This window comes from Colletes latitarsis, unplaced genomic scaffold, assembly GCF_051014445.1.
Source record: "Colletes latitarsis isolate SP2378_abdomen unplaced genomic scaffold, iyColLati1 scaffold0018, whole genome shotgun sequence".
In the NCBI taxonomy this organism is placed as follows: Eukaryota; Metazoa; Arthropoda; class Insecta; order Hymenoptera; family Colletidae; genus Colletes; species Colletes latitarsis.
In genome coordinates, this window is record NW_027488369.1 from 4,948,858 (window position 1) to 4,953,768 (window position 4,911).

Genomic DNA, 4,911 nt, shown 5'->3' on the forward strand with positions numbered 1-4,911 from the left:
TTCTGCGCAGTTAAGGCTCTGCATCACACCGGTCCCGTACGGACCAGGGAACGGCGAGGGACCGCGGAGTTGACAACCTTTGGAGCCTTACAACCTCCACTTGTTGTCCTCTCCTGCAAAAACCAAGCCTGCAGCAGTGGGAAGATCGAGATTAGAATCTCGTCTTCCCCATCTGCAATTCAACGTTTCCAAAATCTGAAACGTTGAAATAATAATACAGTCCACTAACACAGTTGTGTATCGCTGTGTAAGAATCCCGCTCCTGTTTACCGTAAACGGAAGAAGGAGCGTGTGGATTAGAGCGAGTCAGACAACGCACCGAGCGTTGTCAGGTATTAACCGCCGGATTTCGGTATTTCTTTTGATTACAGAAGACCGAAATGAGAGCCGTAGGGGCCAACGGCGGCGCAGGTTTTTTTTCCCGAGCCATCAGCTCGGGGTTTTTTCCTGCAATTTTTTAAATAATAAATAAATTCAATTTCGATTATTCTAACTTCCTTCATTTTTGTTTATTTTCAAGATTATTTTGTTTAAATAAACGGCCTGTGTCCGGTGGACCAGGCGAAGGAAATTTTTAAATGTACAATTCACTTTCCCACACAATTCCAATCCCTCCCAGATCCTTGGAGTTTTCTGGATTGGATCACGTAGTAATGTGGTACCTCACTGAAACCGTTAATTAAACCTGGATACTACCAATATTTTTGAGGATAACGCATGTTAGGACTAGGTTAGGCCTGGGATTTGCCCTCATCAGTCTCATACTTTCGCATTCTTCACATACTTCTTGAACAGATTCTGGGTCTTTTCTGGTTTCGATCACGTAGTAATGTGGTACCACACTGAAACAGTCGATTAAACCTGGTTTCGATCAATATTTTAGAGGATAACGTAAGTTATGTCTGGGATAGGTCTGGGATTTGTCCTCATCAGTCTCGTACTTTCGCATTCTTCACATACTTCTTGAACAGATTCTGGGTCTTTTCTGGTTTCGATCACGTAGTAATGTGGTACCACACTGAAACAGTCGACTAAACCTGGTCTCGACCAATATTTTAGAGGATAACGAAAGTTGGGTCTGGGATAGGTCTGGGATTTGCCCTCATCTGGCTCATACTTTCGCATATTTCTCATACTTGTTGGCCAGATCCTGGGCTTTTTCTGGTTTGGATCACGTAGTGATGTGGTACCACACTGAAACAGTCGACTAAACCTGGTCCCGACCAATATTTTAGAGGATAACGCATGTTAGGTCTAGGTTACGCCTGGGATTTGCCCTCATCAGGGTCATTCTTTCGCATTTTTCACATACTTGTTGAACAGATCCCTGGCTTTTTCTGGTTTGGATCACGTTGTAAAGTGGTACCACACTGAAACAGTCGATTAATCCTGGTCTCGATCAACATTTTATAGGATAACGCATGTTAGGTCTCCGTTGGGTCTAGGACTTGCTCTCATCAGTCTCATACCTTCGCATTCTTCACATACTTGTTGAACAGATCCTGCGTTTTTTCTGGTTTGAATCACGTAGTAATGTGGTATCACTCTGAAACAGTCCATGAAACCTGGATTCGATCAATATTTTAGAGGATAACGCATGTTTGGTCAAGGTTAGGCCAGGGATTTGCCCTCATCAGACTCATACTTTCGCATTTTTCACATACTTGTAGAACAGATCCTGGGTTATTTCTGGTTTGGATCATGTACTAACATGGTATCACACTGAAACAGACGACTAAACCTGGTCCCGAGCAATATTTTAGAGGATAACTCATGCTAGGTCTGGGATAGGTCTAGGATTTGCCACCATCAGGGTCATACTTCCACATTTTTCGCATACTTGTTGGCCAAATCCCGGTCTTTTTCTGGTTTGGATCACGTGGTAATGTGTTACCACACTGAAAGAGTCCATGAAACCTGGTTTCGATCAATATTTTAGAGGATAACGCATGTTAGGTCTAGGTTACGCCTGGGATTTGTCCTCGTCAGGGTCATTCTTTCGCATTTTTCACATACTAGTTGAACAGATCCCTGGCTTTTTCTGGTTTGGATCACGTTGCAAAGTGGTACCACTCTGAAACAGTCCATGAAACCTGGATTCGATCAATATTTTAGAGGATAACGCATGTTTGGTCAAGGTTAGGCCAGGGATTTGCCCTCATCAGACTCATACTTTCGCATTTTTCACATACTTGTAGAACAGATCCTGGGTTATTTCTGGTTTGGATCATGTACTAACATGGTATCACACTGAAACAGACGACTAAACCTGGTCCCGAGCAATATTTTAGAGGATAACTCATGCTAGGTCTGGGATAGGTCTAGGATTTGCCACCATCAGGGTCATACTTCCACATTTTTCGCATACTTGTTGGCCAAATCCCGGTCTTTTTCTGGTTTGGATCACGTGGTAATGTGTTACCACACTGAAAGAGTCCATGAAACCAGGTTTCGATCAATATTTTAGAGGATAACGCATGTTAGGTCTAGGTTACGCCTGGGATTTGCCCTCGTCAGGGTCATTCTTTCGCATTTTTCACATACTAGTTGAACAGATCCCTGGCTTTTTCTGGTTTGGATCACGTTGCAAAGTGGTACCACACTGAAACAGTCGATTAACCCTGGTCTCGATCAACATTTTATAGGATAACGCATGTTAGGTCTCCGCTAGGTCTAGGACTTGCACTCATCTGGGTCATACTTTCGCATATTTCTCAAACTTGTTGGCCAGATTCTGGGCTTTCACTTGTCTGGATCACGTAGTAATGTGGTACCACGCTGAAACAGTCCATTAAACCTGGTTTCCATCAATATTTTAGACGATTACTCATGTTAGGTCTAGGTTAGGCCTGGGATTTGCCCTCATCAGACTCATACTTTCGCATTCTTCACATACTTGTTGAACAGATCCTGGGTTTATTCTAGTTTGGATCACGTAGTAATGTGGTACCACACTGAAACAGTCGATTAAACCTGGTTTCAATCAATATTTTAGAGGATAGCTCATCCTAGGTCTAGGTTAGGCCTGGGATATGCCCCCATCAGACCCATACTTTCACATTCTTCACATACTTGTTGTACAGATCCTGGGTTATTTCTGGTTTGGATCTCGTAGTAATGTGGTACCACACTGAAACAGTCCATTAAACCTGGTTTCGATCAATATTTTAGAGGATAACTCATGCTAGGTCTAGGTTAGGCCTGGGGTTTGCCCCCATCAGACCCATACTTTCGCATTCTTCACATACATGTTGAACAGATCCTGGGTTATTTCTGGTTTGGATCTCGTAGTAATGTGGTACCACACTGAAACAGTCCATTAAACCTGGATTCGATCAATATTTTAGAGGATAACGCATGTTTGGTCAAGGTTAGGCCAGGGATTTGCCCTCATCAGACTCATACTTTCGCATTTTTCACATACTTGTAGAACCGATCCTGGGTTATTTCTGGTATGGATCATGTACTAACATGGTATCACACTGAAACAGTCGACTAAACCTGGTCCCGCGCAATATTTTCGAGGATAACTCATGCTTGGTCTAGGTTAGGCCTGGGATTTGCCCTCATCAGACTCATACTTTCGCATTCTTCACATACTTGTTGAACAGGTCCTGGGCTTTTTCTGGTTTGGATCACGTAGTAATGTGGTACCACTCTGAAACAGTCGATTAAACCTGGTTTCGATCAATATTTTAGAGGATAGCTCATCCTAGGTCTAGGTTAGGCCTGGGATTTGCCCCCATCAGACCCATACTTTCGCATTCTTCACATACCTGTTGAACAGATCCTGGGTTATTTCTGGTTTGGATCTCGTAGTAATGTGGTACCACACGGAAACAGTCCATTAAACCTGGTTTCGATCAATATTTTAGAGGATAACTCATGCTAGGTCTAGGTTAGGCCTGGGATTTGCCCCCATCGGACCCATACTTTCGCATTCTTCAGATACTTGTTGTACAGATTCTGGGTATTTTTCTGGTTTGGATCAGGTAGTAATGTGGTACCACACTGGAACAGTCGATTAAACCTGGTTTCGATCAATATTTTTGAGGATAACGCATGTTAGGTCATGGTTAGGCCTGGGATTTTCCCTCATCAGACTCATACTTTCGCATTCTTCACATACTTGTTGAACGGATCCTGGGTATTTTCTGGTTCGGATCACGTAGTAATGTGGTTCCACACTGAAACAGTCGATTAATCCTGGTCTCGATCAACATTTTACAGGATAACGCATGTTAGGTCTAGGTTAGGCCTGGGATTTGCCCTCATCGGACCCATACTTTCGCATTCTTCACATACTTGTTGTACAAATCCTGGGTTTTTTCTGGTTTGAATCACGTGGTAATGTGGGACCACACTGAAACAGTCCATAAAACCTAGTCTCGGTCAATATTTTAGAGGATAACGCATGTTAGGTCTGGGCTAGTTCCAGGATTTGCCCGCATCAGGCTCATACTTTCGCATATTTCTCATACATGTTGGCCAGATCCTGGGCTTTTTCTGGTTTGGATCACGTAGTAATGTGGTACCACTCTGAAACAGTCGATTAAACCTGTTTTCGATCAATATTTTAGATGATAACGCATGTTAGGTCTGGGTTAGGGCTAGGATTTGCCCTCATCAGACCCATACTTTCGCATTTTTCACATACCTGTTTTACAGATCCTGGGTTTTTTCTGGTTTGAATCACGTGGTAATGTGGTACGGCACTGAAACAGTCCATGAAACCTCGTCTGTGTCAATATTGTAAAGGATATCGCATGTTAGGTCTGGGTTAGGTCTGGGATTTGCCCTCATGAGGCTCATACATTCGCATATTTCTCATACTTGTTGGCCTGATCCTGGGCTTTCACAGGTCCGGATCTCGTAGTAATGTGGTACCACACTGAAACAGTCCATTAAACC